Source organism: Rousettus aegyptiacus, unplaced genomic scaffold, assembly GCF_014176215.1.
Source record: "Rousettus aegyptiacus isolate mRouAeg1 unplaced genomic scaffold, mRouAeg1.p scaffold_m13_p_4, whole genome shotgun sequence".
Taxonomy (NCBI): Eukaryota; Metazoa; Chordata; class Mammalia; order Chiroptera; family Pteropodidae; genus Rousettus; species Rousettus aegyptiacus.
This window is the reverse complement of record NW_023416307.1, coordinates 118746676-118773524: the sequence shown is the minus strand read 5'-3', so window position 1 is coordinate 118773524 and position 26849 is coordinate 118746676. Positions and strand designations below refer to the sequence as shown.

The following is a 26849-nucleotide window of genomic DNA, read 5'->3' as shown; positions in this document are numbered from 1 at the left end:
ACTTTTGTAGGGCTCTGGTACCTGTCCAACCTGCTTTTTTGGTGTGTCATCCTCAGATGTGGCCCCGGGTTATGCTTTGTCTCAGACCAAAGCTGGCCTTTAGGCATGCAGATTGGGGGTCTCCTGAGAGGTGCCCTACCATAGGCCAAGTTCAGCCTAAGCCTGTACCCTGCCCGGGGCTACCTGGCATGATCTATCAAACAATCCACAGATAGTCGCCACCCACATTGGGCTTGGATGTTCCTCAAGAGGCCAATCCACAAACCAAAGCTAGCTGTTGCTAGTGCCAACCTTGAGGCTGTTCAGCAGAGGCTAGATACTGTTTGTTTAGGTTTTGAGAACCTTTGAGTGATTTTAGCAAAATCTGCAGCATGAGCCAAGACAGGCCAGTTGTATGGAAAATCTACTGAAAGCAGCTTGGGTGGGCCTGCAAGTCGTGAGGGGTGTGGTCTCAGAGAATACCCAGGGTGGGGTAGCCAGGTTGATGGAGACTCAGATATGATGGCTGCCTGAGTCTGCACACAGGGTGGGGGAGGGCTCAGGAAAGAAACAGTAGCTTTTGCCAGCACTTCTCTCTGGGAGAAAGCTGCCCCTCTCGCCCTTGCCCTTAACGCCAGACAATTCAGTTCTTCCCTGTAGGTCTGTGGTACCTTAGAGCTGCTGCCTCAGCAATGGAGCTCAGAGTGAGTGAATCCATCAGTAAGTTCAGGCACAGGCCCCTTAAGAGGATCGTCTGTGACTCCATTGGTCCTCTGTATCACTCAGCCACAATCTCTGCTGGTTTTCACAGCCAGAAGGGGACTTCTCTTTACAGTACTTGAACACTGGTTTGGGGATCCTAATGTGGGGCTGGGATGCCTTGCTCTTCCAGGGTGACCTCCGCAGCCAAGATACTTCTTTCGATTCTCAACTGTGACATGTGGTTGTGGGACCAGCTTGTTCAGTGTCTCTACCCCTCCTACTAGTCTCATGGTGGCCTCTTATGAATGTCCCCAGTTATAGGACTTCTGTTCAGCTAGACTTCAGATGACTCCCAATTATTGCTGTTCTGTAGTTTAGTTATAATTTTGATGTGGTTGCGAGAGGAGGCAAGCATTGCATTTACCTACTCTGCCATCTTGACCAGATATAGTAAATGATTTATTTTAACCTGGTTTTTCTTCGCATATTTTGAAAATAATTTTTGAACTAGGTATATAATAATTTGAAATTTTGAGATTTAGCAGTTTTGGAAGATGAACAACAAAATATCACATTAGCCTTCTTCAGGTAACTTTGCCTTTATATTCATAAAGTTTTATAATTATTTCCATATATTACAATGGCTTTTTGTAGCATGCTTTATGATTCCCTACCTCTAAGCCCTTGCTAAAGCCTTTCCATCTCCCCAAAATGGCCTTCCTCCTTCCATAACAGACCATTAGAATCTGTTTACCTCAAGAGAACCTTCTTTTAAAAGCCTTTCCACTCAGCACCTCCAATGTTGGTACACATTCTATTAATGCTTTTCTTGCTCTTCTATTGGTATCCATCTGCATTCTTAAGTTTGTTAAGCTTAACTGACATTTATATCTACATCTGAAACCAGCAACTCTGATTCACTTTCTTATACACAGTGTCTGGATAAACTAGAAACTCAGTAACTGTTTGCAGTGTCAAAATTATTTGAAAATAAGTGATTTGAGTTTCAGAAGCAATACATATTGAACTCAGGCATTGTGTAAAATTCTTGCATTGATTTAAGGGCTTTACAGATGAACATCTTCCTACTAGAAATCATTACAATGTTCTTCCTCATCGTTTAGCCAACAGACCTTCCAAAAACAGTAGACATTGTTATATGTTGGGAGGATCTCGAGAAAGTAAATAATTAAATACTCATAATTTTTAGCCTTAAATAATACTGCCAACCTTATATTCTATAAAAGGTCAATGGAATCAGTTACTACTATTGTTTTTTTTAATCTCATACAATCAATTAGTCACTCAGTAAACATTCAGAAATGGCCTACATGGGTACAGAATATGGAGATGTGCTGTGAAGAGTCCAAAGTGTTTATACATGGTTTTGATCCTCAAGAAATTATCAGGTAACAAAGTGTCTGCTATAGTGAAGTGTTTCTACAGATATCTCCCTTCTTTTCCTACTGTTGGACTAATTGATTGTAAACCTCTATATTGCTAATCCTCAATGTGATCTGAAATCCTTCTCTAGGAAGCCACTAACAATTGGAGCTCACACATGAGACAAGAGCTTTTTGCTATTCCATATTCTGGATTTCAGGAAAAGGGTACCATGAGGTAATGAGGGTAAAATGGGATACAGTTCTGAGAACTGGAAACCAGTCTCTGTTGTGTAGATAGGCCATTGAACAAGAAGTCAGGAGTGCCGTGCTCCAATGCCTATTCGCTACTGGAAATGTGATTAGGGCAAGTCATTTAAACTTCTGGACATTTTCTTTTGGAGGTAGACAGAGTATTTTTACTGCAGCAGTTTCTTTATATGTAGGAGGTTGAACTGGATTCAGGGGTAAATAGTTGTCCTATCCAAACTTCTTCTATAAACAACTATGGAGCACTTATTCTGTTCCAGGCATTCTTCTAAAGGATTTATGGTTTCTGGAACCAATTTCAACCTGTGTGGGGGAATGTTTCCCCCACACCACCAAGCAATTCTCTAACACCAGCTGGGTGTCCTATAATTCAACTCAATTCTAACACACTCTACCAGGAGATAGCACCAGGTCCCACAGGTTAAGGGCTCAGTCCCATAAGACTTCCTCTCCCCACTTCAGATGCCAAACATAGTCCAGGTTGTCACCTGGGCTTCTGCTAAAATCAGAAGTTCCCACAACTCCATCCTTGGATTTGATTAATTTGCTAGAGAAGCTCACAGAGTTTAGGAAACCCATTTACTCACTAACTTACTAATTTATTACAAAGGAAATTAAAGGATATGAATCAACAGGCAGATGAAAGTTTACATAAAGGGAGGTCCCAAACATAGAGTTTCTGTCCTTGTGGAGTTTGGGGCCTGGCGTGGTGACATATAGAAGCATCTGGTTCTCTCAAATGAAAGCTTTTTATGTGTGCGCGCGCGTGCGTGCGTGTGTGTGTTTTATGGAGGCTTTATTACATAGGCATTATTGATTATAAATCATTGGTCATTGGTGATTGGTTCAATCTTTAGCTCCTCTCCCCTCCACTGAAATCAGAGTGCATGAATAAAAGTTCCATTTCTCTATTCAGAGTTGGTTCCTCATTAACATATGCCCAGTTATGGTGCAAAGGGGTTGTTAGAAATATAAAGGCACGCATTTCACCTTTATGGTTCTGAAGCCATTTCAGGAACTGAGGACAATAGACCAAATGTTATAACAAAAAACATTCCATTGTTTCTATTGTTCAGGAGATTCCAAGGGTTTGGGATCCAAGATCCATGAAAGAAGACCAAACATATATAATATATTTATTATAAGACATAATATTATTGGACTTTATCTCCGTCAAGGAGTTTCATCTTCTCAATAACCATACTTGTAGGTTCTATCAATATTTACATCGGACAAATAAAGAAACTAAAGCACAAGTGGGGTAAAGTAATTTGCCCAAAGTCCCACAGGTGAGTAGTTTGAATATTAACCCAAGCTCTCAGACTTCCAAATAACTCCATTCTGCTCATTGAATTGCTACACTGTATTGTAGCCATTGTGGTTTTCAAACTTTGTTCTAGTCGATACTAGGGATGTTGAGTGTAAGACCCTGCCTCACTGGCCTTTCAGGTGTTTCTCCAACTCTCCATTTCCTCTGAGACTTCTCTGTGGAACCCATGGAATCCAAAAAATAGCCTCAGAACTTCTGGGCGAGAAGATCTCCCTGACTTTTCAGTTTCCACATTCTACTTGCATGTGACTAATGCAGTGTGAATACCAGCATTCATTCTTCAGCCCTCAAGGGGATCACTTAAATTATAGATGATACTAACTTGAACTCTGGCTTTACAAAACATAGCAATTAGGAAGAGATTCTTCAGTGCTGTTCTGAGGGCTGCCAAGGATGTTGTTTGTTACGTTATTCAGTGTCTTCACCCTGGGATCCCAGGGGAGGCATCTTTCTGTGTTACGGGCTTTTCTTGAGCACTGGTATGCTTTAGCCTAATGGAAACTGTGAATCTCTTAACCAACTCTGGCTTCCTTGACATACTGACTTCTGAAAAACTCAAAACCAAATTAGTGGCAGAGTCCTTGGAGCTTTCTGACTTTGTTCATGGCTCTAAATCAGTTACTTTCCCTTTTGTCTCATTTTTCTTTCTGTTAATTAAATTTATTTTTCTGCGGTATACATATTTTTGGAAATTGTCTTAAATCCCTTTTGGAATAGGGGCATAAATGAAGAAAAATTATTTTCTTTAAAGAATTTTCTGCCAATGACCATCTCAATACTAGACTCTCTTAATTAGCTTAAAGTCTTGAATGTATGAGTTTTTCATTCTTTTTGAAAGTATTTTAAAGTTCACCACAAAGGAGGACCTCAATCTTGCTAGAGAGGAAGGAAATAGGAACATATTCACTACTTCCAAATTGTCATATTGTAGACTAGCCAAAGTAGAACGCAAGAGTCATAACTTAAGATGAAGGAATGAAGGTAAAGCAGAAGAAAAAGGAAAGACATCTTAAGAAAAGAACTCTTATAAGTTGAGTCCTTATTTTGTGCTGGAATCTGTGCTGGGTGTTCATATACTTTTTATCTTTTAATCCTCACAGCAAATTTTTGAGTTATTATCCCAATATTACTGAGAAGGAAACTGAAGTTTGGTGAGCTGTAAGAATAGAAACAAGAATGCGGTGGTTGGATGTTTCAGTTGGTTTCTTATATCCATCTTTATCCACAGCTGTCTGTATCATCTAGAGTTCAAACTAACAGCATCTCATTGGTAAGACTATAACCTCCCAGTTGGTCTGGCTGCCTATAATCTAGTGCCACAACTTATTCTTCAGCCAGAGTGACAGCAAATTGCAGATCTACTTGTTATTACCTGCCCGCTTAAAATCTTCCACTGGCTTCCTTTTGTTTTTAAGATAAAGACTGAATTCTTAAACATGGCCTTATGCACACCTGGTTTAGCCTGCTGACTTTTCCAGCCTCATCTCTCATAACACTCCTCTTTTTCTCTCATCCTCTACCACAGCGGTTAGTGTGCTGTAGGATTATCCGGAGAGGTGATAGTTTGCTGCCCTTCTGTTACCTCAGATATTCTGATTCAACAGGTGTTTGATTGGGCCTGAAAAGTACATTTATGATGCTTTCCCAGGGGATGTTGAGAGTGTATAGAGGTCAGCAAACTTTTTTTGTTAAAGGATCAGATGGTAAATATTTTGGGCTTTGCAGTTTATTTGGTCTCTCTCTCAATTACTCAGCTCTTCCTACTCAGCTCTGCCTTTGTAGTGTGAAAGCAGCCAAAGACAATACAGAATGAGAGTGGTTGTATTCCACTAAAACTTTATTTACAAAAACAGATGGCAAGTTGGATCATTTGTGTACAGCAAACCATGAGCTGTAATTTGGTGGAAATCAAATTCCTTCTGACCACAGAGCTTTTGTACATGTCATTTCCCCCTTTGAAATGTCTTATTTTATTTGTCCAGTTAACTCTTTCTTAGTTTTCATATCAGTCATACCGTCTTTTTGCCTTTCTTAACTTCTTTCATGTATTTATAGCATTCATCCATTCAAAAATATCACATGCCCATCAAGTGCTAGATACTGTTATAAATACTAGGGATATGGAGAAAAAGCAAATAAGATCTCTTTTATCAGGGGACATTCTTTTTAGTGAGGAAGATGTATAATAAAGAGGTAAACAAATAGGAAATTAAGTAAGATCCATCAATAGGTAATATAAAAATGTAGGGTGATAGGAAGAATCACTTGGGAAGGAGTCCCTCTCCTTTGTAGTGATTAGCAGAGTCTCAGTTTTGCATTTGTTTATGGAACTGTATAATTCATATTGCTCAACTTTGTTATACTGAAACTTCTATGCCTCATCTGGCTCTGCTCATGATTGTTTCCTTATTGCCTAGCACAGAGCCTAATAGAGACGAGGGCTCAGAAAATACTTATAAAATTGAGCTCTGGATTTAATGAGTCATGCTTAGAACTGTTTGACTTATTCTTTCATCAAACACTCATTCAACTGGGCTAATACTCTCAGACATTCTTGGGAAATGAGATTTCTTTGTTTATTAATTAATTGATCCAATATTTATTGAGCACCTACCATGTGCCAGGCTCTGCTCTAGGTCAAGGGACAAAAGGATTGTGTAAAACAGAAAAAGATCCCTACCCTCAAGGAATTTACTTTCTGGTTAGGGTTGGGGTAGGACAGACATTAAATACTCAAAACATGTATTGTATTAGGCATATAAATCAATAACAAGGACAAAACTAAAGTAGGAGAGTGCTGGTTGGAGAGACAGGCAATTGCAATTTTAAATAGCATAATGGCAAAGGCCTTTGCCAGTATTTGAGTAGAGATATAAAGGAGGTAGAGGATTTAGTCAATAAGCTGAGTAAATATCTGATAATTCCAAGCAGAGAACAAGTAAGTTCAAGAGTTTCGAACTGCCTGGCTACGTCCATGGACAACAAGAAGGCCAGTGTGGCCAAAGTGGAGTATTCAGTATACCCCATCCATTGTAGAAATCAGCTTCATATCAGATGTTAGGTGTAAAATGAGATGCAGACAGTGGATTCTGGAAATTCTCTGGGTGATTAGCCTTCACACAACTGGTGCCCAGCTTCTCAGAAACAAGATTCTCTTCAATTGTGAAAATAAAGGAGAAGTAAATATTTTACAAACCCTTAAAGCTTAAACATTCTCTTCTTGTACTAGCTACCTATGAAATAAAGCTACTGAAAAATATAGGGAAGATTTGAGGCCCAGGTTTACCAGGAGGTATTTCAGAAAGATCCCTTTTTTCGAGGAGTTACTGGGTAGAGTTTAAGTAGATTACGCCTTTTACGTGACATGTTATAACATGGAGTGGTTTTACAATATATATGTATATGTGTGTGTATGTGTGTGTATGTGTATGTGTGTGTGTGTGTGTGTGTGTGTATGTGTGTAATTTCCCCTTCTTCCACAGTTATAGAACTCCTAAGTTTAATTGAGGCATTTTCAAGCCTCTCTCGCAGCAAGGTATGACCATGTAGCTGAGATCTAGCCAATGAACAGGGTACAAAACAGAAGTAGTATGCTCAATTTAAGCAAGTGTCTTTAAGAGGGTGAGTACTTCCTTCCCTTTGCCTTTTCTCTTATCTACTGGACTTTACATTCTAGTAACAAGGAAGTGGAAGTCTGGGAGGTGACAGAGTCCCTTGGGATTTGTAAGCTGTCATGTTGACCCTGGACTGTTAATCTCCATAAAGTATGTGAGAACCTTAGTTCTAAGTCTCTCTTAATTTGAGTTTGAGGTCACATGTAGTAAAACCTAATTATAACTAATAACATTTGGATTTTATAGAACCATGAAGATCTGAAAAAATAGAACAAACACAAGTGTTTATTTTTTGATACCTTAAATTAGATAGTCAATATGAGAACTGCATGAGTATATGTCTCAAAATTATATTTCTTTTATTGTTTATTTTTATTACAAAAGCATTGATGCTCATTTAAAAACCAGCAGACAGGCAAACAAAAAAATATTAAAAATAACCTCATTGTACCTACCTATAAACAATTAGTTAATACAATGGTTGATACATACACACACACACACACACACATATGCATATATAAAGACAGTATCTTAAAAATAGTTTTGTGACTTTTTTTTAGGTTAACATATTGTGCACCTCATTCTATATCAAGGAATGTATTTTTGTATTCAAGTTTTTAATGGCTTCGTTGTATACCATTATGTGGACAAATACACTTTATCTAACCAAACACCTATAATGGGGTAATTAGGTAATTAATAATGTTATGATGGACATTCTTGTGATAAATCTTGGCTCATACTTTAAATTGTTTTATGAAGATAAATGCCCTGAGTAAATAATGTTGTGAGCACATAATAGCTGAGCCCTTCTACAGGGAGGTAGAGGAAAGGAGAGATGGGAGAGATTAGTCACAAGTACTAATGCCACTGCAGAGCAGCCACAGAGAAGGGGGATTCAGAGTGATGAGCAATGCTATTTGGTCAGGCATGGGCCATGGATCAGCAATAGATAGTTGGGACATTGATCATCCAATGGGACCAATAGTGACTAAGGTTTGGAATGGGGAGGACAGGTATTTCCTTAAGGTGGTGTTTCTCAAACTGTGGTTGCTGGACGCCAGCATCATTGGCATCACCTGGGAACCTATTAGAAATGTAGAGAACAGAAAGGTGACTATAGTTAGTAATACTGTATTGTATATTTGAAGGTCGCTATGAGACTAGATCTTAAAAGTTCTCATCACAAGAAAAAAATTATATGTGTGGTGTTGAATGTTAAGTAGACTTATTGTAGTGATCATTTTACAATGTATACAAATATCAATCATTAGATACACCTGAAACAAATATAATATTACATATTAATTATATCTCAGTTGAAAAAAAGAAATGCAAACTCTCAAGGCTCACCCCAGAACAACTGAATCAAAAATGCTAGGGTAAGTTCCAGTAGTCTGTGTTTAATCAAGCCTTGCTGGTGATTCACATCTGTGCTAAAGTTTGAGAACCACTACCCTAAGGAAAATAAGGGAATTCCTCTCAAACATAGGTGAAGAGCTTCTGTACAGGCAAAAAGAACAGATATTATTAGAATTTAAAATTTCCCTTTCATTGAAATTCTATAATGCTTATTTATAGTTTACTTATTATATACTCATCTATTCTTCCATAGACTGACTGCATACTTCTTGAGAGCAGACTCGGGTACTGTTCAACACTGTGTCTTCAGCACAGTGGCGTAGGAGCGCTGACATCTTCCATGTGCCCCTTTCCATCCATGCCCCATCCTTCTCTGCTCTCTGTTCTTGAAGGCTGACCTCTGTATATCACATAAATGGGCTCCTGTGCCCTCTGGATCCCAGATGGATTTGCCTAGGTGCTCCCCCCAAAAAAATGGAGGGAAAGAGGAGAGTGAGATCAAAGTCTTTATTCTATTGAACCCCTCACTGTGAGCTTTCTTCAGGCCACATAACTTGGTCCCAGGTGCACCCTTCCCCCAACCCCACCATGACTGCCCTATGCCCACATGTTTGTAACCTACCACTTTGTAAGTAAACCCTCCTAGTAGTATTTAATTTGTATTGTCTATTTCCAGCTGAGACTTGATTGATAGAATCAACACCTAATAAATACTTGTTAATGAAATTGGAACATTTAAAAAATATATGTATGTATATATTTGTTTAAAATAAGCTATACACATACTTTTATCATATAAAGGCCTTTGGTAAAATTCTTTTAAAATAGATAACTTAAACACTCATTAAAGAAAAATAAACCCTAAAATATTTATAAAGAGTCAAGAAAAATATTCTGTTATTCTATTCTTGATTTAAACCATTGCATATGGGGAAAGGTGAAATCTCCAAATGCCATTCATAGTGATAACTTGAGTCCTTTACCTGTATGAAATCCCAAGGGATATGTATATTTGTGAAGATGGGCAATGGCTTAATTTATTTTCAAAGCTAATTTTTCAAAATTATAATAACAGAAATTAAAGGCACTTTGAGTTATACTGTAAGCCAAATAAATTTGTTTTAGTCTTGATGTGTATAAATTATACCTTGGTGTTTAGGAAGAGAAATGTTCCCTGTGGCCATTGATGGCCCTCACCCTGCAGTTTATAAATCAAAGGTACAATTTGAGAATAAAACACTTTTTATGAAATAGACTGTCAAGAGCTACTTGTTAAATTTGCTGTAGCAATTAACTTCTCAGGTGAGAAAATGCCCCCTTTCAGTGTTTTATTAACTCCATCATTTAGTACTCCATTTATAGGAGTAACTCTTCATAGTAAGTACACATTAGGATGACTTTTCACCTCCATTTAAATGGAAAGTTTGAAAAGAGGAATTGGTTCCTGTGCACTCACTTGAATAGCAATTGAGGCTAGTTATTCACCAGTTGTCAGAGAGAGGAGAAGAGGGGAGAAAGACAGTAAATGGTGAATTTGGCCCAGTTTGGTTGGTGTTGAGGTAGAGATGTCCCCAGGTGCTGCACACTGTCCAGGACAGCTGTCTCCCCATGCCAATGGCATTTTCTTTTGAATTATGGAAATAACTTTTTTTTTTCCTAAATAAACCTCAGATTATAATTGATCACAACTTTGGGGTAAAAATAATAATTAGTTTTGTGTTGTCTACTTTGGTTTTTAAGGCAGGAAGAGAGGGATGTTTGTGGTGTGTGTGTGTGTGTGTGTGTGTGTGTGTGTGTGTGTGAGAGAGAGAGAGAGAGAGAGAGAGAGAGAGAGAGAGAGAGAGAGAAAGGGTGATATAGACAGACAGATACATGTGCCTGTCTTTGGTTTCTGTAATTATTTCAAGGAATAGAGTCACACTGAGGGGGTAATTTCCCTCTGGAATGAGAAGCACTGGGTTTAGAAACAGTCAGCCCTATTTTTAAATTGACCTTTGCTGATGCCCAATTGTGTATCCCAGTAAACTTCCTTAAGCCTAGTTGTTTCACTTATTGACTAGTGATACTTCTATTCACAGCGCGAATGTGAAGTTAAATGAGTGAATTTCACATAGATGAAATTGTTTCATAAGCTATAAGGAATGTCCATGCTGTCTGGCCAAAGATGACCAAGAACACCTTTGCAGTTGAACAAATTGTGTTCATTACCCATTGCACTGAAGGAGAATGGTTCCACAGGGAACCATGAAACAACTTGCTTAGAGGGTGTTAGAAAAGACTTATATGAGATTTGGATAGGGGTCATGTGATTTTGAGAGGCTTTAAGGAAGTGGGAAGTGGGGCTTTGCTGTTGATTAGATGCTGTCAGGATGCAGGGGGTAATTCCGATTGGGTAGCTTAATGAATTTTATCTAGAAGGAGGGAAGATTAGATAGAAGCTAAAGCTGTAATTAGTAAGGAAGGAGCAGTCACTCATATTAGTCAAGAAAGGGGGATATATGGTTATTTTTGTGATGTCTTCGACAATGTTTATGTTTTTCTGCGTTCAGACATGTTTATGGGGTGGTATTGTTTTTGTTTTGACCCATCAAGGTCACAGATTGGCCCCGTCTAATGCTGATGTTCTGTGAAGTTGTTTATGTTCAACAGAACATCAAGGGCTAGCTGGCAATGCCATGCCAGCTGTTGGACGTCAGGGGCTGCTTTTCTCTTTTCAAGCATTATAGAAAATGGACTATTTCACATTCGCAATTGTACAGGTACAGATATCATGTTTTTTTATGTGTATGTGCATGGACGTGTGAGTGAATCAATTGTATGTGTGTGTGTATGCATGTGTGTGTTCAAAGTACAATAGTATGTGTAGCTACCATTCTTTGGTAAAAGCACATATTTTAATTGAGACATTGATGTGGTGTAGTAGCCGTGCTAGAAACATTCTAGTGTCCTCACTGAACGTTTATCCTCCTGAGAAAACTGCTCTACCACGAACCCTGTTGAGAGGAGACTGTTTTCTACTAAGTGGCTCTGTCCCCTCATTTATCTTAGCTGAAAGCATCGGGGCTGGGCCTGACCAGGAGCAGCCAGCCAACAGACTAAATAGTGACCTATGACCATGTGTCCAGGCTTGAAGTGTTTGCTTGGACCAGTCAGATAGTTCTCCCAGAAACTGGAAAACCAAGAGACTGACCCAGCTAATGGTGGGGCACAAGGCCATAGAATGCCATGAGAAAGAAAATGTACAAACTGATGTGCAAACTGACATTATTAGGATCATGAAAAAAAAAGAGAGAAACAGATTAAGAGTGGAGAGCACTGGTAGATAAAGAGAATAACAGAGTTTAAGCTCAAAGAGAAGTGGAGACTCCGTAATAGAATAATTGGCCTCCAAGCTGTCTGGGGTGAGGGCCAGACCTCTTTCCTCTTAGCTTTGACCATCCTATGATTAACTCCTTACTCGTGAGCTAGCTCAAATGGGTTCCTGTTTTTTGCAACAGAATAATATTGATTTAAATAACTCTACAATGTTAAAGATTAAAAAACACACACACAAAACTGTAGACAGTATTTAGCTTTCGCTTTCCAGTTGAGGAAACAGTCTAATAAAAATGAAAAGTAACTGTTCAAGATGACAGAACAGAATGGAGGTGAGATATTAACAGAACCACATGTCTATCTTCAGGATGTGCACACATGAATACATTGCTTCTTGTTAAGGGTAATGATCACATTTGGGGTAAGTCTGCTTTCCAAGAAAGTTTTTCATGCAGACAGAGTAGACAACTGCCTACATGTCACTTGAGGAGCGTTAGAGAGTTCTATTCCTTCCCTGCTCTCCCTCTCAGATTGTTGCACAGGTTAAATGAGTTTTTCTTTGTTAAATCCTTACCACAGTGCTTCGTGCATAGTAAGAACTAAGTGGTTAGTACTTACAAAAGTGAATAAAGCCATATTTCCAATTCATTTATGCCTGGCTCCAGAGCTCATGAGAGTAGAAGATGATGCTCTAAATGTGTAAAGTTAGGCTTACTAGTTTAATTTAGGACAGTAATCAGAAGATATGATCAATAATACAGGGTTGTCTCATCTATGCTGATACGAATAAATGATACCTTACACTAGTCTAGCATATGCATCTAACTATATAGAGTGACTCCTTTATCAAACACAAAAATTGTCATATCGTTATTCCTATTTTAAAGATGTGGAACTCAAAGCTCAGAGCATCTGAAGGATGTGTAGGGATCTTCTCCCTGTAAGGAACAGTGTGAGAACCCAGGGCACTTGGAGGTAGAGAAGAGATTATGCCAACCCAGGGAACTTTGCTGACTTCACCATTTTGTCTAGGACCAGCAATCCACACCCAGCAATTTGCAAATAAAGGGCACTCTTTCCATCTAACTGTGAGTGTAATTCTTCTCTGTCTATGCTTAATGTCACCAACCTGATTAGCACCTGTATCAGGGAAATCACCTCCTCAGTACACATCCACCATTCTCATTCATCTCTGCCTGTGCAAGTGATGAGAATGGCAGCTTGAGCTTGGAGAACATTTGTCACATAATGAAAGCAGACTGTACAGGTCCAACTGAGCCTGCAGGTCAACAAATGTAGAAAAGAGGTGGTTGTATGACTTTCTGCAGTGTAATATACAAAGTTTCTCTGAAAAGCTTTCTTTTGAAAGCTAGGAAAATGTGAAGCCCCATTCCTTTCAGGAGGATTTATTGGAAAGCCATGGTTACTAGGTATATGGGGTCCTATTGCTGCCTATGAACAAGCAAGGCAGTGCTGGATTTAGGAGGCAGGCTGCCTGCTAAATGTTGGTCAGGAATTTATCCAAGTTGACAACCACACATTTGTTTGACGGGGAATATTTTTTAATAGTTTTTAAGGAAACTATGTGGATTGAATGAAGAAATTTGCCAAGCTTTCTGACATTTTAAAAACTGTCGTGCTTAAGATATTTATTTTGATCCAAATATTTTTATTAACATATTAAATTTACAAGAGAAATCTACTAGTTTGAATTTGTATGCATTATCCTACTTAAGATCTTAAAAACTTAATTATAAAATAAGTTTTTGGTCGCTCTCTCATATGTCAAGTACCCAATTTCTGTTTTATAGTCATTGTTTGTTTGTTAGTTTTAACCACAGAGTTTTATCTAAAGCAGAATGTGCTATATAGTCTATTTTATATTCATAATACACATTAATTATGGCTTTGGAGTTTATACAAAATACATCTACCCAGAATCATAAAGCCAGTTTGGATATTAAAAGCATTATCTTCTTATCTTTGGAAACATTAAGACTGTCAAGTAAAATTAAAATGTTTTAAGTAATGGGTTACTCTTAAGGAGAAAACATTTCTTTTTCCTAAAGAAAGTTATAACTAACTTTGCCTACAGAGTTATTTTCCTCAAGTTTTTTTGATGAGGTTGTCCACAAAGATATTCACTGCTTGTGTGTGTGCTGTGTGTGTGTGTGTGTGTGTGCATGTGTGTGTGTACTTTTTCAAATGTATTATATTTTTGGTGAAGGTAGACAGATGCCTACCTGAATGTTTTTGGACTGAGCTCATTATAATATCAGAACATATCTGATATTACAGATATCCATTTACCTGAACAATTTAACCCTTCTCCACTGGTTTATAATCATTAATATTTTATTTTATGAAATCAATCAAGAGAATTAAATGACATCCCTGTGATATTAACTATATAGATTTCTCAGGTCCTTTGATCTTCTTCAAGAGAGTCTCTTTATCTTGCTAATATGGCCTTCTTTTCAAGATTCTGTTACCTGAAGAGTAGATTTGGTTATTCTTGTCTACTTTCCAATTCCAATGTTTTTATTATTGTTCAGACTCTTAGCTTTGTTTCCATAGAAGTATGAAAGTTTTTATTATTTTTTACAAGTCAGTGCCCTTGCCAAAATACAATAGTGTGCAAAGAAGACACAAGTTCTTTAAAATGAGCGTAGGTTTGTTCTCCAGCAACAATAATTCAGACTCATTTTTATCTATTATCCTATGGCAGTGACTGAGGCTGATGCTTAACATGAACATCTGATAAGAGATGAGAAAATAGAAAATGGACATTAGTGAGACCATTTGCCTGGGTGGGTGTGAGTATGATGTTTAGGAAAACAAGATGCTTTGTCATACCTGTTTCATGTGTACTTCCAGTCCCTCTTTTCCAGTTCCCAGCCCCAGCATGGCTGACTATGGGCCTGGTCAGATAGATCTGCTCATGTGCAGTGTGGACATTTGTTATATTTTGTGGCCACATGGGATCTTATGAAGTGTTTCTTTGGAGAATTTCCTACAATACGAATCTTTCCTACCAAAGGCGGGAGTGGAACACTCACTCTCCCAGATCCTCTTGCTGCTGGGTTTAGTTGTGTGACTTTGGCTCAGACAAGAAGATGCAAACACAGGGAAGATTTTGAGTAAAGTGGCAGAAGAAAGCAGGCTGGGCGTGGAGTCCATTTTCAGGGGAGCATGGTAGTGGAAGCATCTGGCTTTTGGGAACAGTTGTGTGTGGGGAAGATCTGACGTTCAGGGCCCAATCAGTGGGCCTAGCTGCGGTGTTTGTCTCAGAGGCAGTGGACTGTCACTGTGATGGTTCTGAGGTGAGGGTAACAGTTACTTCTTGATACATAGCCTCTCAGTCACCCTCTTAAATATGGTTCGTTAAAAACTTAAAATTTATTTGTTTGTTTGTTTATTGTAAAAGACGATTATATTTTTATGGTGGACAATATAATGATTTGATATACATTGTAAAATGATTAGCATTGTCAAGTTAAGTTACACATCCATCATCTCACATAGTTACCCTTTCTTTTTGTGGTGAGAATGCTTAAGATCTACTCTTTAGCAAATTTCAGGTATACAATACAGTATTGTTAAATGTAATCATTGTATTGTACATTAGATCCCTGGAACTTATTATCTTAGAATGGGAAGTTTGTACCCTTTGACTAACATTTTCCCCTTTCCCCGACTCTTAAGCTCCTGGCAACCACCATTCTACTCTCTGGTTGTATAAGTTTTACTTTTTAGATTCTACACATGAGTGAGATCGTAAAGTATTTGTCTTGCACTGTCGGGCTATATCACTTAGCATAACATCCTCCAGGTTCATCCAAGTTGTCACAAATGGCAAGTTTTCCTCTTTTTTAATGGCTCTCTTATGGGAAAACACATAAATGAATTGGTGTAAGAAGACTCTAAACAATCTTCCATAGAGTTTTACCAAACAATGAACTTGAACATATGTCTAATGGTAGCACTTATAATACAACTTTCTCACTCTGGAGAAGCATAGTCTTAGCTAAAGGCGGTACCTAGAGTCAAAATACTATCTCTGAATCTGGTCTCTTTAGAGTCATTCATTTCTTAGGTTCTGCCTTTGATTTGCCAAGCTTGCATTTGCTGCTTGCCACCTATGTCTAGAAACAGATTGGTCACAGGAAGACAATTCAGGGGTTGTCTCTATGTGGTTTAATTTTCTGAAGTATGAGGCTTTCTGCCCCTTACATGATACCAGCAATGTGGCTGAGTCATGATGTTTTCTGGTTCTACCCTTGGGTCTTGCTTTGACTCTGCTGTGTTGAGTCCTGCACTCTGCTCTGGGTTGTCAGAAAAACTGTGGCACATTACCAATCACTCTTTGTACCACACTGCTCAGTTGTGCTAGGCTCTGATGCCTTGTTATTGGTCTATGTGGTGGGCTGTGCTAACCTGAGTTGGTCTTAGATTTTCTTCCTAGGCTTCATTTATTTTTAAGTTATCTGAATTTCCTAGGGTGTGAGATGCTTAAAAGCAGGAATCCTATTGTGTCCCCTTCTTTGTCTTCAAGGTCAAGAACAGTGCTGGACATATTCCCAGTATTTAAGGAAGCATCAGAGGGCCCCCAGTCTTGGCTGTGCAAACACAGATATATACTGACATGGCTTTTTTTGCTCCTTTGGCCACTCCAACCAAACATATTGTTTGGGCTCTTAGTGAACCCTGACTTTATCTTCCTGCGTCATGTCTGTGATCTCTTTATGAATCCCCTTATGACCCTTTCTACTAAGCTTATTAAGGTGTTAAATGAACTCCTTTGGCTTTATAGGGCATGTGCTTGTTTGGGATGTGAAGGTACAAAATTCCTTTCTTTCTGACTTTTTTCTTTTCCTCCTTTCCCACCCCCTGCATAGGTCCCTTTTCTTACATAGCTACTGGGCAGTGGGTAAAATAGTTGCTGTAGGTAGACTAAAGCTATAATGTACATTTTAAACTGCTGTGGTCCTAGAAGACAAAATAAACAATAGGCTTTTGGATCTTTTAAATTGTATTTATCCATGATGAGTGGATTATATCTACATAAAGTACAAAAAATCAAGTGAAAAGTAAAATATTTATTGTACTGTTCAAGTCCATAATTACAGATATCTGATCATTCAGGAATGTGTCCAAACCATAGAATATTAAATTGTGACAGTATGAAAGTACCTTTAAAATTTTCATATATCAGACAAAAGGACTTATATCCAGAATATATAAAGAACTTATGACTTCATAATAAGAAGCAAAATAAAGATGGGCTAATATAGACAGTTCAAAAAAAAGGTGTACCAGTGGGCAATAAGAATATGAAAAAATGGTCAGGGTAATTATTCATTAAAGAAATCAAATTAAAACCATAGTGCAATAACACTATACACCCATTTATGGTTAAAATGAAAAGGACCGACTATAACGAGTGTTGATGAGGATATGGGAACCAGAACTCTCATACACTGTACTTTTGGAATTAAATGGGAATTTAAAATGGTACACCCACTTTAGCAAACATTTGACAGTGCTTTTTTGAAGAGTTAAACATATACCTACCATATGACGCAGGCATTCTATTCTTAGGTACATACCCAAGGAAAATAAAGACATATGTCCACATAAAGACTTGTACCACATTCCCATGGCAACTTTATTTCTAATAGCCTGATTAGAAATGATCCAAGTATCCACTAATAGGCAATGGTTTAGTCATACTATGGAAAACTACTTGGCAATAAAAAGGAATCAACTACTGATACATATAATAATGTGGATGAATCTCAAAATCTTTATGCTGAATGAAAGAGGCTAAACCAAAAAGAGGGTACATAATATATAATTTCATTTATATAAATTGTAAAAAATGTAAGGTATTCTATAATAACAGAAAGCAGCTCAGTGGATGCCTGGGGGCAGGGATAGAGGAAGGGAGGAATTACAAAAGGGTACAGAAAACTTTTGTAGATATAGATAGATAAATATATAGTTGTAGATGTAGATATAGATGATATAGTTATAGATTGAGGAGGAGATAGAGATTGAGAAAGAGACAGAGATAGATAGATATAGAGATAGAGCTGTATTGCACTTGTTCAGAATACATGTAGCATATTTCCCCCAACATTCCTGATAAGTAGATTATATTTGAAAATGTAGTTTATTTTTCATATTTTCTATCTACATTATTCCTACATAAGAAAATTGCTTCCTTACTAGTCTTTTCTACATGGTTCCCAAGTTCTTTTGTCATCCATCATAAACTAGTATTTTACAATTAATGAGAATCTTTTATACATTTTCTTTTACTCAACAGACTGCATATGCCCATTCACTCTGAGCATACTCTTTTTCCCCTTTAAGTGACCCAGAAATTCAATAAAAGTGAGGCAGTGAAGAAAAAGAGCTTTGTCTGCTTGAGAGGAGTCACCCAATAAAATTACATATTTAATTTTCAGCCTGACCTTTCCTGTAATTTCTTTTTTTTTTTTTTTTTTTAGAAATTTTATGATTTCAAAAGAAATAGACTGTTCAATGAAGAATGCATTGTCCACTTCCTCATGGGAGATTTCACAAACCAAATCTTTGAGTCTAATAATCTAATGGCAACAGCAGCATTGCTGTTTCCTGTTCATTTCTCTACCTATAAAGAGTGGTAACTGGCCATATCCAATTTTAGTCATCATCCTTTCCAAAGGTACCTCTTCATCATTCCCTGAATTTGAAGGAATCATGGCATGGGTCAGTGTTTCTCAAACTTTAACATGCATACAAATTACATGGGGATATTGTTAAAAGGCAGGTTTTGATTTAGTACATTTGGGGTAGAGCCTGAGATTCTGCATTATTATAAGCCCATTATTAAGAGCCCATGAGTGATTCCCAGGCCGCTGGTCCATGGACTACACTTTGCATAATAAAGGCATAGGTAACACCAAAATAGCACACAACCTTCCTATTATTCATTTGCCTTTAAAATAAATTCCTCTTTACCTAGAGATAGCAACTCACCTTAGGAAAGATTTAAAGTAAAACATTCAACTGTTGACCATTTTTCAGTCTTTATTATCAAATAGTCATCATGTACCATGTTGTCTAATGCTCTTCCTCAAGGCGAGACCAGCCAGGAAGTAGAGCTAGTTAAAGGGCCAAAGGGAGTAAAGAGACAAGGTATGCCAGAGTGTCTGTCTCCAAACTGTGCTGTGTATTAAGGTGGATGTTGGATCGGTCTGGGAGAGTAGATAGCATTCTTAGCTTCAGTTTTTCAACCATCCCTATTTCCATGACATTTTCTCTGCAATTTTGCAGTAGAAGGATGACAGTCCTACTCCTTGACACTGTGTTTGGCCATGTGAATGGCTTTAGTCAATGGGATGTTAGCAGATATGATACATGCAAAGGCTCAGTTTGACTGGGGTATTGGGACTTTCACCTTCTCATCTTTAATATTAACATGAGCACAACATGCTCAGGTGAGCCCACTGGTCTTAAGAGGAAGGTGAGAGGCACATGGAACAGAGCTTCCTCTGGTTGAACCCAGTGTAAATCAATTTACCTTGGCCAACCTTCACACACTCGAGAGATAATAAGTGGTTATTGTTTTAAGCCACTGAAATTTGAACTGTTCTGATACATAACAATAACTACCTGACACACTAGAGTAGTTAGTATATCTGATATAGGAGGACACAGATAGAGAGGGTGGTATGGGGGAGGCAGATTAGAAGTTGGAGATCTGAAAAAAGTAAAAACATATATAGCAGAAGGTCCAAAGCAGGTCAAACAGAATGAAGTCCAGGCTAATGCTAACCATTGGCTTTTAAAATATTTTCAGTGCACACTTACTTGAGTAAGTGAGATATATGAAAAGGATATAAAGCTAATCTGAGATGGAATAGATGGACACTGCTTTGAACTAGCTAGAACCAGACCTGATACAACAAGATGCTGTTTTTCTTGTTGAGTTCTTGACTACTTGTATTATGGATAGAAGATAAAGAGGATTGGGAGAAAACACTTAACTGATTAAATAAATTTGAGCATGAATTAACTGAATGACATGCATCTTCTCATGTTGCTTACTTGGCTTGCAATGACAAAGCAACTCCCCGTCCCATGTAGTTGATAGACAATCCATGAAGGATTTCACTAAATTATTAGGCATGTGGTATTAGGACTGTAAGTCATGGGTTGCCACATTCCACATATAGGAAGTCCTTGAAACTATTTTAGTCATTAATTCACTGATTCATTTGTTCTTTCAAATGTACTTGTTATTTTGTGCTGTCATGGAGCTGACATTCCTTCATGGAAGAAATACATCAATCATTTGATTATAATTATTGTGTTAGACATGAGTAAGTGCAGCAAGTTCTTCTAAGCTTGGAAAGAAGCAATACTTGATATTGTCTGGGGATCAGTGAATATTTCTCTGAGAATAAAACGACTTTTATTTTATTTTATTTTATTTTATTTTTTAGGTGAGGCAACCCTTGGTTGCCCTCACAGATTATAAAGACCTTGTCATTTTACAATCCCTTATTTTTTATTTATTTTTTATGTCTACAGCACCTAGTCTTCCTAGATGGTCTCCCATCCATGTACTAACCAGGCCCAACTCTGCTTAACTTCCAAGATCAATTGGGATTGGGCTTGTTCAGGGTGGCATGGCCATAGACTTAAGGTGACATTTAAATTGAAATCTGAAAGAAATAGAAAGAGCAATTTGGGTACTGGAAACAGGATATGCAAAGAACCTGAGGTAGGATAATTGTATTGCTTATCTGAGGAAATGAAAGGCCAGTTTGATTGAACAGTGAAGGAAAATTGGCAGGTGCCTTATCAGACATGACTAGGTTAAGTGTTTTGGATTTAAGTCTAACAGCAGTTGAGAATACCTGAAGGATTTTAAGCAAGGGAATAACATTATCAGTTTTGTGTTTTAAGAGATTACTCTGGCTACAATATGAAGAATGGGTTGCAAAAAGGTAAAAATGGGAGATAGCTCTTGAAATAGTTCAGGAAAAATAAATATTGGTTTGGACTCCAGTCGTAGTAGTAGATTTAGAGAACTTGGGAAAGGTCCTAGAGGAATTTAGAAAGTGGAATCAGCAGTTCTTGACACTGATTGGGATGTGGTTGGTAAGGAAGGAGGAAGATTACCTCTAAAGTTTCTAGTTTGTAACAACTAATAGTACTATTATGGAGACAGAGGACATTGGAGAAAACTGGGTAAGGGAATTGGATCAAAAGTTTAGTTTTAGATGTGTCAATTTTAAGGTACTTGTGGTATATCCAAGAGGAAATGTCAAGTAGACAGCTGAGCACATTGTTCTTTAGCTCATGGAAGAGGCATGAGTTGCACACATAAATTTGTAAGTCATTGGCATAAAGTTGGTAATAAAAGCTAACAGAAAGAGTATGAAGCCAAGAGAAAAGTTTGTAGACACATCATTGGGAGAAATATCAACTTTTAAAGGAAGATTGGTGGGAAAAGGAGGCCAAGCAGGGAAGAGGAGAATCACAAGAATGCAGTGCCATGGAAAACAAGAATAGGACAGAATGCTCAGCTCTAGTGAATACAGCTGAGAAGGTCAGTAATCTGAGGAAAGTCACTTGTTTGTTGGATTTAGCAACAGAGACATTAATAAACTTGGCAGTAGTAAACTGGCATGACAGAAGCAGAAGCCAAATTGTAGTGGGTTAATGAGGGAATAGAAGGTAAGAACATGAAAATGGAAAAGGCTGATTAGAGTAATATAGTCTCCAAGCAGTCATAATATTTGTTTTGTGGAGAAGGAAGCCTGATATGCAAGGGAGTAGGAAAAACCTACATGAGCTGAGAAAATGTTCATGGATAGTTCAGAAGGTAGATACTATCTCAGTACAATTAGGATTAATTTGCATTGGTTCAGATGTCAAGAACTCATGATTTGGACAATGGTTTTGCTCAAAGCTACCTATAATTATATTATAAAAGAAGGGTAAATATTTGTCCTTGTGTAAATAAGATTAATGGGGATGGTCGCTATATCCAGGGAGAAACATCTTTTCATAAAACCAATGACCTGATGATAATTTGGCTTTCCCATTTTTTTTGAATATGAATTTCCATGCAGGAAAAATCTTGACTATTATTGTCATAATTATGTCTTCAGCACTTAGAATAGTATCTGAATACAAGCACCTAGAAAACAAGAAGGGGTTCAATTACTGTTTGTTGAGTGAATGAATGCTAGTTGTTTTTCTTATTCTAGGAGTCACTATAGTACATACTCAGAAGAAATACAACCAAACCTTGGCAACAGAGCTCAATGCTCCTTCCCCTTCCGATGATTGAGTGACTCAGGCTTGACATTTTACCAAGTCCAAATCAAGGAGGTTATACTGCTCTGGAAAACTCACCTTTATGATGAGCTCGGTATGACTGAGTCAGGGCCAGATGGAATTTATGGCAACCTTGGGGTGATGCAAGTGAGTGGGGTATTGCAAAATGTAATCATTTGCATTTGCTAGCAAAACCTTACTTTTACCCAGATGCTGAAGGGAGCGTGCTCAGAATGTGAGTGCACAGACCTGGATGGTACCTGAGGAGGCCCGAGAGTTTAGAATCTTCTCCTGCAATTCCTCCTCAATGCCAGCAATAATATGAGAGATGGCGGGTTTGTCTATAAGAAGTACTTTCACTTTTTACTTAATAAGAATTTGCATTGTTTTCTCATTACGGTATTAAGATGTGAATTTTGCCTCTGTGTGCTATGGAAATAACAAAGCCCGTAACAGTTGGTTTTATCCGTAGCATCTTCCATCTTAGAATCTCTGAGGATGTCATAAGCTGATAATGTTCTTTCCAAATGAGCTATTTTGTAATCACACTCCACATGATTGTTTAAAATTATTATTATTGTTTCACCTTAATATAAAAAGATTTATTTACCAATAGAAAACTGAATTTACCCCCAGAATGCTTGTGTTAACTGCCTCTTAGCTCATCAAGGTTTCTGGAAATCTGGAGACTGAAATGCAAATAGTAGTTTCTGGTTCTGTACATTTTAAGAAAACAAGGAGCTAAACTTCCATATTCAAGGACAATTTTTTTTTTTTCCCTGTAGAAAGTATCTGCTTTGAAACACCATTTTTATTGGCATTGTAAGCCTGTTCAGAGAGGGGACCCTTCATCTGAATCTACTTCAGTTATTTGTCAAATGTTGCGGTGTCTTTAGAGAGAGTGTTACGAGTTTGCTAGGGCTGCTGTAACAAAGAGCCACTGATTGGGTGGCTTAAACAATAAAAACTAATTTTCTCATAGTTCTGGAAGCTATACATGTAAGATTAAGGTGTTGGCAAGGTTGGTTCCTTCTGAGGGTCTTGAAGAAAGGACTTAATTCAGGCCCCACTCCTTATCCTATAGATGGCCATCTTCTTCCTGTGTCTCTTCATATCATCCTTCCTCTATAGGTGACTATGTCCAAATTTCCTCTTATACAATCCCCAGTCATATAAATTATAGCTCACCCCGATGACCGTATTTTAATTTAACTACCTCATTAAAGGTACATAATAGAGGGGATTTAAATTCCAATATAGTTACATTTGAGGTTATCAGGGTTAGGATTTAAATATATGCTTCTTGGGGGGGGGCGGCTATAATTTAACACATAATAAGAGTTAAGGCAGATTCTCCTACAAGTTCCATATTTTGTAGCCTGGGTTTCATTTTACAGTTTTTGACTCAGTGCTTACAGGGTTGAAATTGAAAACCTTTTTTCACCTGCAATCTTCAATATTTTATTTTTCCAAGTTTCTCCTAAATAATTGGGGGAATATGATGACATGTTACATATTCTATTGTTTTTGTGACCCAGAAGACTTCTATGCATGTCTTCAGAGGTTGGAAGCTGAACAGATTCTTTTCCTACAAACACTCCATAGAGCCGATTGGGTGAGTTTAAGTACCTGTCAAGAAATTAGACTTTAGCCATTGCAACAAAAATATCAGAATTCCATTGGCAAGGAAAAGGGCTCTGTGCCATGTCCTGCACTTTAGCTCAATGATGAATATTTCAACAGAATGATAAAGTAGATTACATAGCAAGGGCTACCTTGGATCTTGAGGTCACACAGCACCGCTTGACTGGTGAGGGTGGTCCTGTGTTTGTAAGTGTTATTTTACGGGGGACCCTGACTTGGTAGCTGATAGACAAGCCAGCAACTCTGAGGTAGGGAAAGGTTCAGCAAGAAAACATACCCTGTTTGACCTTGATGTAAATTGAATCTGCCATGGAACACACATTTGAGTTCTCATCTTGTCTGTTTGCAGCCTTGTTCTGCAAACAGCCCAGTAGATATCTTTTCATTCTCTTCCAGAATGTTGAATGACCTTGGAAATAGCCTAATCTGTCTTGGCAGATTGAAGATAGAGAAAACAAGCAGGAGAGACAGACCTGCTGGTTCTTGCTATTGATCAGTGGCTTGAATGAAGGCTCATTATGAGCCGGGGGGCTATGTCAGACATGGGTGTCAAGGGTGGAAAAACTCAAAACGGACCTTGGCAGTGCACAGAAGTGATAAAAAATGACCACACACACACACACACACACACACACACACCAGACATCTTTGTGGCATTTTGGAAGCTGCACAAAGAGAGAGACCCTTCCAAGAAATCAATTATCTTGTTAGTGCAGTCTCCTCATTTTACAGATGTATAAACTGAGGCCATGAGGGATGAAATGACTGTCTAATATCAACAGGGACTTAGCAGCACAGTTGGGATGCTCAACCCAGCTCTGACTCAATTGAAATCCAAGTTCTTTCTGCTACATTTTTCAGCTTCTCCCTCTGCCTAAATCTATGTCTCAAGGTATAGCATTAGGTTCTGTAATGTTAAGACCCTGGCTCGAGGCAGACCAGTTTGGCTCCAGAAAGAGCCTAGGACTGAGGACAAACACACATGAGTTTGAGTCCTAATGATGAGTCTAACTCATCAGACACATGAGTTTGGGCATATCACTTTACCTCTTGAGTCTTACTTTCCTCATTTTAAAAAAGAAATGGATACACTAATACTTGTTCTCCTTGCTTGTTTGGGAGAATGTGTGATTAGAATCAGTCTGCAAACCTATTCATAGGCTCTAGCTACAATATTCTCCTGGAGGGGTAATCTCTTACTCTGTTTATATCTAATAATGGTGTAGCCAGAAATGGTTAATCAGATTGTCCCAGCAAGACCAGACCCAGAGCTGCGCATTGTGGTAAGAAGAAGGAGTGGTATATTAGGGTTCTCCAGAGAAACAAACCAATAGGAGATATATTTATCTATAGATATAGATATCCATAGATATTTTTGAGAGAGACAGAGAGAGAGAGACAGAGAAAGAGAGACAGAGAGAGAGACAGAGAGAGAGAGAGACAGAGAGAGACAGAGAGACAGAGACAGAGAGACAGAGAGAGACAGAAAGAGAGAGTGAGAGTGAGAGATTTAAGGGTTTGGCTGACATGATTGTGGTGGCTAAGTCCCAAATTTGCAGGTTAGACAGGCAGGTAGGCAGGCTGGAAAGCCAAGAAAGAGTTGATGTTATAGCTTGAATGCAGAATTCCTTTATCCTTGTGGAATCATAATATTTTCTTTTTAGACCTTCAACTGATTGGATGAGGACCACCCACATTGTGGAAAGTAAGCTGCTTTACTTAGAGACTACCAATTTCAATATTAATTACATCTAAAAATTCCTTCACAACAACACCTGGTGTTTGACCTAAAACTGGGTACCATAGACCAGCAAAGTGGACACGTAAAATTAACCATCATAGGTGGGGATTTCCAAAGTCTGGAGCATTTGAGGAATCACAGTTGAGTGCCCTGAATAGGAAGGTGGGGAGAGGCAGTGTCAAAGTGCAGGGGCCAGAGGAGTAGGGAGCATAAGGGTAAACAAAACTCAGTGCAGAATGCGGGGCTTGTCCTAAAGCATCCATTTTGCTGAGAACCAGACTCATAAACCTGAAAGAAGCTGGGGTTCTTTCTTCTCTCCATCTTTGATCCGAGAAAGCATACAGGAAAGAGAGATGACACCACCTTGATGCCTCTGCTCTTCTCCATTAGCTCTGTCCTTTACTGGTTCTGATTCCCAATTCCCTTGTCCCACCACCCTCTACCTGACCAGTGCCACCCTGCCAAAAGTCTGCACCATCTTCAAAGGCCTCTCTGTCTGTGGGAGGAAGGAGGCTGACCTCAGTATCCCCATGTGGGGAAAGTCCAGCTATAGCCTAGGTGCAGAAAGATATCGAGAGAGAAAACCCGGAATATCCCTCTCTCTAAAAATATACACACTACCTGAGAAGTGTCATATACTCCACATGCTCCCAATATATCCTGCAAAATGTCATTTCCTTTGAAGTTCACGAGCTCTATTGATTTATGATTTGTGTGTGTGTGTGTGTGTGTGTGTAGCAAATTTCAAACAACAGTTGCTTACATGATGAGTAGATGACTTAATATGGGAAGCAGTTCTGGGCATTCTTGTCAATGGGGAGAGGAAGGGGAAATTTTCTTTAAGAATGCCACTATATATAAGCTATCAGTGATAATTCTGTGTATTGATGGCTAATTATGGATGTTTTTTCCTCCCACTCTTCTCCCTTTTCTGCCTTCTTTCTTCCCTTCCTTCCTTCCATTACTTCTTCCCTCCTTCCTTCCTTCCTTCCATAAGTATTATGTACTATGTGCCAGGCTACTGTACAAGGTAACACTTTAAAAAATGGTGAGCAAAATAAACATAGGCTACACAGAGTTTATATTTTAGAGGAAGGGTGGCAGAGACAGACATTAAACATGTAAAGTCACAAATAAATAGTCCTAAATTATAAGTGCTATGAAGG

The 26849-nt window shown here is 38.3% G+C and overlaps 1 protein-coding gene and 1 pseudogene across 1 annotated transcript in view; one reads left to right on the top strand and one right to left on the bottom strand.

The window, feature by feature from the left end:
* The window catches only part of SSUH2 (ssu-2 homolog), a 311599-nt gene that overhangs the window by 260651 nt on the left and 24099 nt on the right, over positions 1 to 26849 (top strand). The gene's annotated exons all lie outside the window — the stretch shown is intronic.
* On the bottom strand, positions 20532 to 20650 carry LOC118602250 (annotated as a pseudogene).